Source organism: Cydia splendana, chromosome 4 (genome assembly GCF_910591565.1).
Source record: "Cydia splendana chromosome 4, ilCydSple1.2, whole genome shotgun sequence".
Lineage (NCBI taxonomy): Eukaryota > Metazoa > Arthropoda > Insecta > Lepidoptera > Tortricidae > Cydia > Cydia splendana.
In genome coordinates, this window is record NC_085963.1 from 21194164 (window position 1) to 21208330 (window position 14167).

The 14167-nt window shown below is 36.6% G+C and overlaps 2 protein-coding genes across 4 annotated transcripts in view; one reads left to right on the forward strand and one right to left on the reverse strand.

Moving 5' to 3' along the window:
- LOC134790202 (syndecan) overlaps positions 1 to 14167 on the forward strand; it is a 596526-nt gene that overhangs the window by 247781 nt on the left and 334578 nt on the right. The gene's annotated exons all lie outside the window — the stretch shown is intronic.
- The window catches only part of LOC134790217 (uncharacterized), a 413186-nt gene that overhangs the window by 132771 nt on the left and 266248 nt on the right, over positions 1 to 14167 (reverse strand). The window lies entirely within an intron of this gene.

Consider the following 14167-nt stretch of genomic DNA (forward strand, 5'->3'; position numbering starts at 1 on the left):
GGTAATTATGAAAAAATCAAAAATACGTTTTTTAGTCTTTTCTACTTTATGCTTTTTTTTGTTAGAAAGTGCATTGTGTTTGTGCCAAAACTAGATTCCTCATCCTTAATTTATCCAAAAATGATATATTACATTCCCTAATAGGTATAGTTTTAGAGAAATGTTGCTCCAAGTGAAGCGCGGCGGCGTCGAACTTCCCCCCCTCCCCCCCACTAAATGAGACGTGGCTCTCGAGGTCTCCCGGTCTGTATCTGCTCATGACCAGCTAAGAATCAACTGTGCCAAGTTTCAGCGCATAGTCACAAAGTGCAAGGTGTCGTGCACTAACAAACTAGCTAAAATTGCCTCGGGTAAAAATGGGTCACTTTATGCCCTTGTTGTACAATCTACTATTAACTAAATAAGTCCGTAAAGTTTTATGAATAAGGGGGTTATTGTCGCATTTATAATACCTATGGGCCCGATTCGGATTTCGAAATATTTTTCCTATTCTTTCTTATCCTATTAGATATTTTTATTCATCACCAAGATACGATAACGATATGTTTAAGATCTAACCTGTCAAATTTGACATTTGCGGGATTATGGAGATACTCTTGAACGATTTCAACAGGATATGACTTAGAGATCCAATTCACATCTAATAGATATCTTACTCTATCTAACGTAAAAGTGACATTGGTTGCCCGAATGGCGCTGCAAAAGAGAACTAGTTGATACCTAAACTATAACGTATCTAGAATGGATCTAGTACGTGTCGTCTCTTGTAAATATCTTGAAGTTCGAATACGGCAGTATGTTTGTATTGATGCAGACATAACTTGGTTTATCTATTACGCTGGCAATATTGTGTAGGTACAAATCCATGTTTTACGGCATATTATTATCAATTTGTAATAAAATACGAAGCTTACATATTTTTAATACTTCTGTATACCTTATTACATCTCAAAGAAAATATTGGAGTACCATGGGAGTACCTATCTTATATCGTACAATTTTACAGTCTTTAACCACTTATAGCGAAAAATAAATTCAATCAACTTAACAACAGTAACATTGTAAAATATCCAACACCTAAATGAAATAATAAGAAGCTTGCGGCAAATATTGGTCCGACCATCGTTAGAGTCCGCTAGTGTCATAATAGAACAAAACCCACCAATTTAAGAAGACCCTCTCCTCACCTGAAAGTACCTTTAAAGAGAGGTCTTGCAATATGGTTTGCTAAAGTCGCGTCCAGTTTATAAAGACCTATCTTTGCCCTGTAAGGTAAGGGAGCAGTAGAAAGTGTTCATAGGTCTTTAAAGCTGGTTCAGTTAAAATGGTTATCATGGACATTAAAGGATAAATACCGGTTAGTGTTGTAATGAAGGAAGCGCTAATGTGGATTTGGGTTTTTTATTGTGGGTTCGGGGTGGTGCTTGAGGTAAATGTCGAGTTTTAAGTACTTGGGTATTTAGGCGTGTTATCGTTTTGTACATATTTGTAAACATGCATGTATGTATGTACTTATGTATACACAATATTCATGGACATTAGACAGACAAATATGATAGAGAGACGGATGTGTTGTTTTTATTTTTGGAACTGTATTCGTTCTACGTTTGTTGGGTATGTGTTGTTTTGGTTTGGTTCTGAAATACATATTTTATGTTTAACATTTATTTAAGACGAGAAATATGGTTGTTCCTTCAAGCTATTCTGGGATTTTTTCAGACACACGCAAAAGAATATCAACCGATGCTGTATTACATAGTCTAAGGTTGTCTGGAAGAGATAGCTCTTTAGCGATAAGTCCGCCTGTTGTTACCGCTGTCTTCATGTATAAAGGATGACTCACGTTAGACAGGGCCGTGTCGCCGAGCTTCCGGCGCATCGTTTTCTATGGAAAGCATCACGTGATCGCCTGTCATGTCATAGAAAAGTAAGCGCCGGAAGCTCTGACCCGGACATGGCCCGGTCTAACGTGAGTCATCCTTTATGTGTCTCTGTATCTCTGTAAATATTTTTTGAGGTTGTGCAATAAAGAGGATTTGTATTGTATTGTATAATGTATAGTGTGAGCTAGGATTATACCTATTTACATTAAACAAGTCCATTCTAATAAAAACTGTTTTTTGTTACAGGTACGTTTTGCTATTATCTATTTACTACTTAAGGCGGAATGTCCAACTATTTGTACGTACAACACACAATCACACCAAAACACAAGAAAATACGTCATTTAATTCTCCTCTATTCGTGCATCGTAATAGAATTTACGATAAAAGGTTCGTGAAATAAAATAAAGCGCCTGCTCTATTAAAAAACCAATTATTCCGATCCGCATGTTCGCAATAAACCTCGTTACTCGCGTATCGCTGGTTGACTGGCAGAGATTACTGGGTGTAAAGCCCTATTATGCTTTATCAATGATGTAAACCAAGAATTATGGGGTGTTGCAGCTTTATTTTTGTCGTAGAAAATGGAGATTTGCGTAATAATGTAATATTTTTTATTTACCTGCAGAATAGGCCTGATGGCAAATTTTGAAATCCCTTTTATTATTGTCGGTACACTTGTATTGGTTCCGAAAAACACAATATTTCAGCTATACTCATAAGATTTAACATAAATAATTGCATTTTATTATAGCTAGTTTAAAAGTCGCGCGAAAACGCCTTGCACGACATTTGTGACGTCACCATTTAGTTGGTGGTAGGGTGGTAGACATTGTTTACATACTTACAGTTACAAATTTCCCTTGAATCCGAATGATATTGTTAATGATATTGTTACACAAAAACTCTCACACGGTTGCAATTTAAGATGAATTATTTAGATCCATGTAAATTTTGAGTGAAAATCACCGAGCGCCGGTTTTACTTTTTAATTTTTAATTTTTTCTAGTTACGACAGCCAACATGGCAATGCTAGTCCCATTCAGCCAAATAATTAAAAAAGTTTGTTGCTGAAATATCGTATTATTTAGCATTTTATTTAGAAACATATATCACATATATATTTTATTTACAAATAGATATCTACTTTATATCGTGTAATAATATTTTTTGGACGTAATAAATGTTTAGTGGCGAAATAACATTTTTTTGCACCTTCGAACTCTTTGGTGAGAACGTATGGATTTCGGTCAATGAGGTTGTCTATGTTGCTCTAAGAAATATGTTATGGATTGATGACGTCACTGTTTAGAACGCTTCTGATTGGCGTTTCAGTAATAATAGCCGATTGGAGAATTTTGCACTTTTATTTTATTGAATATATTAATAATCCTTCAGTTTATACTGAGATTGGGCCATTTTTTATAATCATATTAAAGGTAACAAAGAAACATATATGTTCTTTGAAACCATTATTTCCATGATTCTTTGTTAGGGATCATCCATTAATTACGTCACACGTTTAGGGGGAGGGAGGGGGTCAAGAAAATGTGACATATTGTGACATGGGGGAGGGGGGAGACACAAACTTTGTGACGTCACTTTAACTTCATCAGTAACCGAAATTTTTTTTTAATTATTTTATTCGGTGTACATTTAAATAACATGTTTTTAAAACGATAATCGTTTTTATTCTTTTAATTTTCTTTCCTAAGCACTTTTGGGTTTTAAAATTACTAATATTTATATCGTCAAAAATATTTTGATAAAATATTAATAATACTTAGGTACTTACTTAATTCGATTTGGCGATTTCGTAGAAAAAATGTGACGTCACACTAGGGGGGAGGGGTTTGCCAAATGTGACCAAATGTGACAAGGGGGGGGAGGGGTCAAAAAACCTAGAAATCCGTGTGACGTAATTAATGGATGACCCCTTACTTGCAACAGGCCTATTGCGAACCGAACCATCTGACGAAGCATTTGAACGCCAATTAAGATACTTTTTATTGGATAAACCATTATACTCTGTAAAAGAATATATGGAAATGACATCTAATATTATGAATTGATTTTAATATATGATATAATTGTTATTTTTAACCGACTTCAATTTCATAGAAGGAGGAGGTTCTGTATTCGGTTGTGGCTATTTTTTTTTTTTTTCTATGTACGTTCACCGATTACTCCGACATCCGTAGTCCGATTTGAGTAATTCTTTTTTTGTTTGAAAGGAGCTACCTCCGAGTTGGTCCCATTTTAATTTGGTTCTGTTCTGATGATGGGATCCATGAGGAATTGAGGGAACTCCTCAATTTTTAAAGGCACATGCATGGTGTTTTGGGCGTTTTCTTAAGCAACTCGAGCATTTTCTCCCGAAAACCACTAATTTGATGAAGTAGACCTGATGATGATGATTATTTTGATGATAATGATGATGATTTCTTTAAATGTAAGTATGTTCACCGATTACTCCGGCACCTGTGATCCGATTTGAGTAATTCTTTTTTTGTTTGGAAGAAGTTACCTCCAAGGTGTTTCCGTATTATTTTTGGTTCTGGTCTGATGATGGAATCCATGAGGAATTGAGGGAACTCCTCAATTTTTAAAAGCACGTGTTAAGTGATTTCGGGGTTTTCTAAAGTAACTCGAGCATTTGCTTCCGAAAACCACCAATTTGATGTACTGCAACTGTAGCCTTACCACGAGTTTGACATTGACATATTCGCTAACGTCTTATGCATCTAAATGTAACTTTTTATGCATCTCGCTCACACTAAGGTTAGTACGAGCGAGATGCATAGGAAGTAAGTTACACACATGCTAGCGAATATATCAATGTCAAACTCGTGGTAAGCTGGTAAGGCTACTGATCGGGGGTTAGGGTTAGGAGTTAAGGGGTCAGAGATTAACGGGTCGGGGAATGGCGGTTGAAGGGTTGCTGGTTCAGGATCGAGGGGTTCCTGGATCAGGGGTTGATGTGCTGTGAGGTTGAGTGATCGGGGGGCTGAGGGATTGGGTCAGTGGCGGGGCGGGCGGATGGATTTAGTTGACAGGAATTATAATTTCCCAGACGGACTCGAGAAAATTCCTGGTTCAGGGTCGAGGGGTTCCTGGATCAGGGGTTGATGCGCTGTGAGGTTGTGTGATCGGGGCGTAGAGGGATTGGGCCAGTGGCGGGGCGGAGGATGGATTTAGTGTAGTAGTGACAGGAATTATAATTTCCCAGACGGACTCGAGAAAATTCCTGATTACATACATATTTATTAAAGTAATAGGTACACGAATTTAGTGTTAAACATGATCTTGTTTTTCATTCATGCGTCGCGCTCTTAACAATGCGTTAAAACTAAAAATGGAAAAATAAAAACTTTTTACAAAAAAAAGCAAACCGACTTCAAAAAGGATGAAATAAAATATTATCCTTTTTGAAGTCTATGCGTTACCAACTGATATGTTTGAAGTCGGTGCCAAGCCAAGTAGTAACAATACCAGTCAAAATAATCAGCTCTATGGCTATAAATCCCATTAGAACTGCACTAATAACTATTACAAATGTGTAAGTAATTTTGTCTGCCTCTTTGTCGCCTTTTCAAGGCTAAACAACTGAACCGCTTTAGGTGAAATTTGGCAAGAAGGTAAATTTCTTAAATTGTTTTATATTTTGAAATGTAGTCCTCTGGATAAGGGACGGGAAATTACTCAGTCCCAATCTCACACTTGCGTGCTATAGACTGTTCGAGCATTAGTAAGAAATGCTTTTAAAAAATACGACGAAAAAAAATGCTTTGGATTTCCACTAATGTGCCGACAAACATGGTACAGACTGCGCCAAGAAGGTTTGATCGTGTGTTCTGAGGTGTGTTTTTAAGCCTCCTCCACACTCGTGCGCGAATCGCGGCGCAAAGCCGCGAACGCGAGTGTGGAGTCCTGAACGCAGACCTGCGAAATCGACTCCACACTCGCGTTTGCGGCTTCGCCCGCGATTCACGCGCATAGTCTGGAGGGGGCTTTAGATACAATCGACGTCAAAGATATATTTACACTTTTGCACCTTACTCCTTTGTGATAAGGCGAAAAGTGTAAACATATTTTTAACGTCGACTGTACCTACAGAAAGTACGTTCATTGTCGTCGTGTAAGGCAATCCAACGTAGGTACATCCTTATCGAATCGCACCAAAATCATGGTATGCTTCAAAATTTGGCTTGGCACCGACTTCAAACATATCAGTTGGTAACGCATAGACTTCAAAAAGGATAATATTTTATTTCATCCTTTTTGAAGTCGGTTTGCTTTTTTTTGTAAAAAGTTTTTATATTCTTATATTGTAATGCCTTGTACTTTTACTTGACGTTAATTACGAGATATCTAGGTATAAGTAGCCATGTTGCTATCTTTCCCGTAATTCCGCTATTATTTGAGTTTGTGATGAATTTATTTTGCTATTGATATTTGATGATGATTTTAATCTGTATTGAAATTAGTATAAAATAAATAGTTGACTATAAATTCGTATAAATTATCTTGAAATAATTTATAATGTAATTTCATATTATGAAATAAATAAATCTAAATCTTTATCAGATGAGTCATTTTAGTGTGAGTCTAAATTCGTAATATGTACAGAAATATCTAGAGACAAACCTTAATTGAAACTGGACCGTGTAAGCAACATTATTTGAACCGCTCCAGTGCCACTAGACAGACGAATGCCGAGAGCAGGCGGTAGACCGCAGAGCTAACGTTTTCATTGCGCTGGGATGTGTGATACTTACAATAAATAAGCATAGATACTTAAATTTACTCTTTTAACAAATATTCGTAATATGTGCAGAAGTATCTAGACACAAACCTTAATTGAAACTGGAACGTGGAAGCAACATTATTTGAACCGCTCCAGTGCCACTAGACAGACAAACGCCGAGAGCAGGCGGTAGACCGCAGAGCTAACGTTTTCATTGCGCTGGGATGTGTGATAGTTACAATAAATAAGCATAGATAAACTTACTCTTTTAACAAATATTCGTAATATGTGCAGAAGTATCTAGACACAAACCTTAATTGAAACTGGACCGTGTAAGCAACATTATTTGAACCGCTTCAGTGCCACTAGACAGACAAACGCCGAGAGCAGGCGGTAGACCGCAGAGCTAACGTTTTCATTGCGCTGGGATGTGTGATAGTTACAATAAATAAGCATAGATAAACTTACTCTTTTAACAAATATTCGTAATATCTGCAGAAGTATCTAGACACAAAGCTTAATTGAAACTGGAACGTGGAAGCAACATTATTTGAACCGCTCCAGTGCCACTAGACAGACACACGCCGACAGCAGGCGGTAGACCGCAGAGCTAACGTTTTCATTGCGCTGGGATGTGTGATAGTTACAATAAATAAGCATAGATAAACTTACTCTTTTAACAAATATTCGTAATATGTGCAGAAGTATCTAGACACAAAGCTTAATTGAAACTGGAACGTGGAAGCAACATTATTTGAACCGCTCCAGTGCCACTAGACAGACACACGCCGACAGCAGGCGGTAGACCGCAGAGCTAACGTTTTCATTGCGCTGGGATGTGTGATAGTTACAATAAATAAGCATAGATAAACTTACTCTTTTAACAAATATTCGTAATATGTGCAGAAGTATCTAGACACAAACCTTAATTGAAACTGGACCGTGTAAGCAACATTATTTGAACCGCTCCAGTGCCACTAGACAGACGAACGTCGAGAGCAGGCGGTAGACCGCAGAGCTAACGTTTTCATTGCGCTGGGATGTGTAATACATACAATGAATAAGCATAGATAAACTTACTCTTTTAACAAATATTCGTAATATGTGCAGAAGTATCTAGACACAAACCTTAATTGAAACTGGACCGTGTAAGCAACATTACTTGGACTTTATGATGTCATCCTTCCATCGCATCTGGATCGTTTTTGGTCGGTCCTAGTAAAAAAAGGCACTCGCTGCAAAAATTCAATATAAAAATTACACTTTTGCGTTAGTCCTCTCACAAAACAGTATAAGTAGGTATGCCATCATTCTCGACATCATCAGCTATCGTAACAAAACAGACGAAATTAAAAAAAAAAACCGGCCAAGTGCGAGTTGGACTCGCGCACGAAGGGTTCCGTACCATTACGCAAAAAACGGCAAAAAATCACGTTTGTTGTATGGGAGCCCCACTTAAATATTTATTCTATTCTGTTTAGTATTTGTTGTTATAGCGGCAAGAGAAATACATCATCTGTGAAATTTTCAACTGCCTAGCTATCAGGGTTCATGAGATACAGCCTGGTGACAGACAGACGGACAGCGGAGTCTTAGTAATAGGGTCCCGTTTTTACCCTTTGGGTACGGAACCTTAATAATTACACTTTTCCAACACGAAATTAAACGTTAGTGCTTTAGTTTGGCCGCTCAGCTCAAGTACTTACCTACCCCGCGCCATGATTGGTAGACCGCAGAGTTATTTACACTGTAATTGTACTCGTATGTTCAATCATGTAATTTTAACGTAGCCTCTCCGAAAACTTACGATAAAAGGAATTGCATTTCAAAGCCTATCCAATAGGAAACGAATCGTTTTAGTGCTCGGGTCTGCTCAAGTGCCCTACACGACCATGATTGGTAGACAGCAGTTGCGCTGTGATTGCGTTGGCGCTTCTAATGCAAGTTTAGTGGGAAGTGGGTACCTAATACCGCACGGTAGGATTTAAATCGTCTGTAATCGTAGTTCGTTATAATTATGATTGGAGGTAAAGTCTGACGGTTGTTTATACCAGAAATAGCACCACCACCAATAGTCACTTAATCAGTCGACTATGCTTGGTGCAACCCGCTCTTTATAATCAACGTGAATGTTTTAGTACCTAATCGTTTTTAGATAGCTAACGAAATCGTTGTGTATAAGACAGTGTGTGATCTAAATCTGAAGCTTACTAATCATCATCATTCTCTTGCCCTTTTCCCATTCACTTGGGGTCGGCGCAGCATGTCTTTCTCTTCCACACCTCTCTGTCGCCCGTCATCTCATCATTCACTTGCGTTCGTTTCATATCATCTCTCACACAGTCCATCCACCTTTTCCTCGGTTTTCCTTTCCTCGTACTTCCCTCCATATTCATTCGTAATACCTTACTCGTCACATGACTTTCATAATCTTAAGCTTACTAATGTTTTCTAATAATAATTGTTTGAAAACAGAACACATTTTAATTTATTCTCATCCTGAATCAACAGTTGTTTTATCTTACGCTCTCGATTGTAGTAAGAATTATCTACTTATCTAACTGGCCAGTTACCTACTCTCAAGTCCTAATCGTAAATAGAACGCCTTAGCTACGCGGTCCACCACAGTCTAGTGGCTCTTCAATGGACGGAATAAACGTTGCCTTCCTAATGGCGCGAACTTTTCGATCGTAAAATTTCTACAAATATTATAACGAACTGTCATATGGACCATAATTCGACGGGTGAGGTATGGTAAAATTATGTATCACACTGGCTGGTAAATTCTTCATTCCTAGTCGTAAATGGAACGCTTTATAGCTCAGCGGTCCACCACAGTCTAGTGGCTCTTCAATGGACGGGATAAACCCCATTGCCTCCTGAGTGGCGTGAACTTTTCGATCGTAAAGTGCAGGAGAAGTGTGAAAAATAACTTTCATTTAAGTTTAAATGGTAAAAAAAATCGACTTATTTGTTAAGAGTAGGTATGAAGGTATTTTTTTGAAGGTTATAAAGGTACCTACTTGATGGTAAAGGTCTAGAACACGTAGACTTTGAAAGTATAATTAGCAGGCATTACGTCATGTACGTTCCATGATATATTTTGTTCCATACGACAAAATTTCAATACCTACTTGATTCTATTGTCAGCCGACAATTGCTATCATGTACCAAGATTCATCTACCGTGTATTAATTTTATTATTTATAACCAATATTTCCTAAACAATTTATATGCATATTTACATGTTTTGTAAACGTCACACTTGACTACAAAAAGTTAAACACTCCTATGAATATTCTTACAGCAAATAGTCGTAATGCATGTTTGAGTAAACAACTCTCCGACTTCGGGCCCAGGAGAGTAATCCGCTTGTAGAAAGAAGTTTCTGCTGTTTGTTCTAGAAAGTTAGCACGAACTGAAATATAATATGTTAAGGGTTAATTGGAATGTATAAACATATGATGGTCTCTAATGTCTCTATGACAGTTTCTTCAAGTATCTTTTATTTGGGCTTAAGGGGCTACCCCACGCCAATGACCTTCGATCTGAACCCCTTAGTTTTCTAATGTTTTTTGTAGCTTATTATATTAACAGCAACGGCTTTAACCAAATATAGTATCCCATATTTACTTCAAAGTTCATTATCTTCGAGATATTTGGCATCAAATTTGAACAAGTTTAGGCTAAAAAACTGGTTTTCTGGCCATAACTTTTGTGTTAATTAGTTTAAAATTAAAACCCTGGACACTTTTTTCGAGACTTCAAAGACGAACCCAAATATGTAGATCCTTCACTGCAAACTAGATACGAAAAAAGTGTTTTTTTAGACTATGTTAAAAAAAAATAAGTATTCATTTTTTTCAAAACCCGATGGACAAAACCGGAGATAAAAGATTGAAAAACCAATAACCGTTTGTCATATAATTCTATCTGTAGTGCAAAAAAAGGAGATACGATTCAAAACTTGTCAAAAATCGATGAAAACCTCGGGTAGCCCCTTAATTTAAAAACTAATTGTATCAATATGTTTTTACCGTATTTTTATAGAGCTTTTAGTTAGGTACATGTCCAGAACTCCAAATCACTCACATCAGATTTACTCTCTGTGCCTCAAAAGCAAATTCTATAAAGAAGCATACAGGGTAAAAATCCCAAGAATTTATAGACACGTTGAACGTCGTGAAGCTTTTGTATTACAATCTCACAGACAAATGAAAAGAAATGTAAAACAGATTTACACTTCTTTGTAACACGAGACAGAAAAGTTCACTTCAGTATAATCCAATCCTGCAAAATCTTTGTTGTTAACGGTTACGTCAAAGAAAACTAAACGCGATGAAAAATAACCTTTTTTTAGGGATAAATAAAAAGTTGTTATAGACTCAATTGTACAGTCACCTGCAATAATATGTTACTCTTCGAAGGCCGTAAAAATATGTGACACGCTCTTATGGCTGTAGAAATAAGATCGCGTCAAATATTTTTGTGGCCTTCGTTGTGTAACATATTATTGCAGGTGACTGTACAGCGCGCATGTTGACAACGTCAAATAATATAATGCCGCGGTTTTACATATAAAATTTTATTATAGCCCAATCAAAACTTTCATTGACCAAACACACCTGTTTGTTAATTGCGGAAAATTGTGTATTCAGTATTCAAATCTAGGGGGGGTACTTATATTTATGGAGAAGGGTTAATTTGCAGTCATATATATCATAAATGTCAGTCATATGGACCGTCTTCGAAGTCAAAATGTACTGAGAGCTACGTCTATATATGTATATTCCGTCGACAATGTAATTAGATAATGCGTAGTGATATGATGCAAGACTGTATTATTTACTTGGTCTCTGAACAAACCTAAAACTTTCTGATACTGGAATCCTGCTACAAGACTTTTTGAATTTAGTCTCTTCTTTACAATCTTTTACGTTAAAGCAATGCAAAATGACCTTTACTAGTTTGAACTTAAGAGCGATTGAAGCAGCATATATTATTTTTGTACCTTGGTACCTTGCTAGTGCCTTGGTTCAGCGAAAGATATGGCATTGTAGAGGCGAGAAATGACACAATATTGTCCTTTTGAGAGTGTACCAGGAATAATGTGGACTGTGTAGAGAAAATGCCAGATTTTGCATACAGAGTGGATGCTTTCTACTCCAGAGAAGGGAGGTAAAATTTTCTATCCGTCGAAGCTTTCAGAACCCGATTCCCAACGGGTTTTGTGTCTTAAAGTATTTTAGGGGGTACTTTTTGGAAAATTTTACGGCAGGAACTCTTGGGTTGGTTTTGGCATTTGTTTTATACGCTAGCAGAAATATTTAAAAATCCCAATTGTAACTTTCACGATTTTTACTTATTTATTTACTAGGACTGGATTTTATTCAGATTTTTGGGTCTTTTTTACGTTCTTAATACGTAGGGAAAAGGGAAACATTAAAAAATCATTTTTTCGGAGGTAATTTTAAAACTTCAAGCAAAATTTTAAACAGAAGTATATTTTCAGAGCAATTGTGATAAAAGGTAAAAAAAAAACCCGCGCGGTGGTTATATCTTCCGTCGCAAGACTCGCAAGTTTCGCGCGACGCTCCATATCTTTTGTTCCCTTCTAATTTCCTGGCTTTACGCCCACTTAACATGTCGTCGCAAGTAATGACTAAAAATATGTGACTAAAACCTTGAAATTATTACAGAATGTATAACTATTTCAGCCATTTTGAAATAACATTGCTACAAAGTTACACCGAGCTTTATCCAAGAGAACAAAAGTTCCTTAACCCCTATCAAATGTCTTTATAATGCAAATGCCTTACACTCAGACGTAGAAGATTTAATTTGCCAAGTGTAGTGAAAGCGAAATGGGATATGATAATACACAGACGAAATGTTTCTGACAGTTTTAGTTGAAAGATTTCCCAACTATAAAGTTGACTAGACTAGATGTTGGAATGAAACTACACAGCGAGAGAAAAATGTTTTAAATTAAATTATATTATGATACAATTTACCTTTCCTGTTGATTCCTTGGAGGATTTTACCGTTATTTAGAATGTTGGAAATGTTTATTTTTAGACTTCAACAGCGCTGCGACTGATGCAGCATTGATGTACCTGCATTATATTACTGCAAGAAATGATTTCGATAGGAAATTATCTTACATTTCCACATACCTACATATGGGTATTTTAGATACGTAGGGAACACTAAAAAAAAGATTTTTCGTTCTTTAAATATGTACCTACCTCATATCCTGGAGATGCCACTACAAAGACCCATGTATATTTTCGTCGTGTGTTCCACTCCACTTAGCGTTCGAACTAAATCTATCTTACGACCTGTTTTTAAAATGATTAGTGTTAAGTGCGAGTACATACATTTGCAACTAAAGTAATAAAGTAAATGTATGAACTCGCAAATAACACTAATCAATGTGTAAACAGGCCCTTAAAAACAAGGCGCTTTTCTCAACTTCTATCGTGTAAAATTGACTTGATAAGCCCAGAACATCGAATTCCAAGACACGGCCATTTGACATTTGATTGGGGTAAGCAAATGAAATTTGAAAACGACGCTCGAAGGTCGTGATCCATCAGGAGTGGTCACCCCATTAATTTCACTGACAGCGGCCATTAGAGTGTGGCGAGTGATTTATACACTGGCTACGATATTTTGAACGCTAAAGAAATGGACATTTTACTAGCTTAGGCATTGCTCTGAGAATTGTGTACCTGCTAATTATAAACAAACCCCAGGTGTACGTAATCAATGACACAAATAAACGTTTAATTCATATTTTAGACAGATTTGCCAGACAGAAGTGTCATGAGACAATGGCCTTTTATTTTGTAGGTGGAATTAAAATTTTCTTCTTCAGATTATACAATCTTATGAATTTGAGAAAGACATCTGTGATAATGATAATGATAGCCATAAAAACTCCCAACAAGAAAGTGAAATTGGATAAAATACATTTCGGATCTTGTGCTTGCTACTGATTGAATGATTAGAGAATTGTAATCATGGTAATGAAATTGGTAAGATTAATTAGTGAACCTTAGCTAATTACGAATACTGACACATTCGAACTTAAACTGTTGTGAGACATACTACTAACATTGAATAATTTTACGGTTTAGACTCACTTGATTCATACTTGTTAAATGTCGCGCGAGTGACTAAAAACAAGTGAGTCCAAACCGTAAAATTATTCAATACTGACACATTATCAAAGATAATTACTACACATACTCGTACTTAGGGACCTTATTTGGCTAATTAATACACTATGTGGTACTTAAATAATGTAACGGAGGGTCGTTTTGTAAAACCTGCGTAAATTAAAAAAAAGTCTTGCTTAACAAACGCGAATATTTTCAAACTCATTCCAGCTCAAGAGGTACAGGACAGGAGGTTATGTTGCTGCACATTTTTTTTGTAATCCGTTTGTATTCCCTAGGCTTCATCCACGTAGAAACCGATTTCGATTCGTTAATTAAAAAAGAAAAATTTAAAAAAATATCTTATGTTTTAA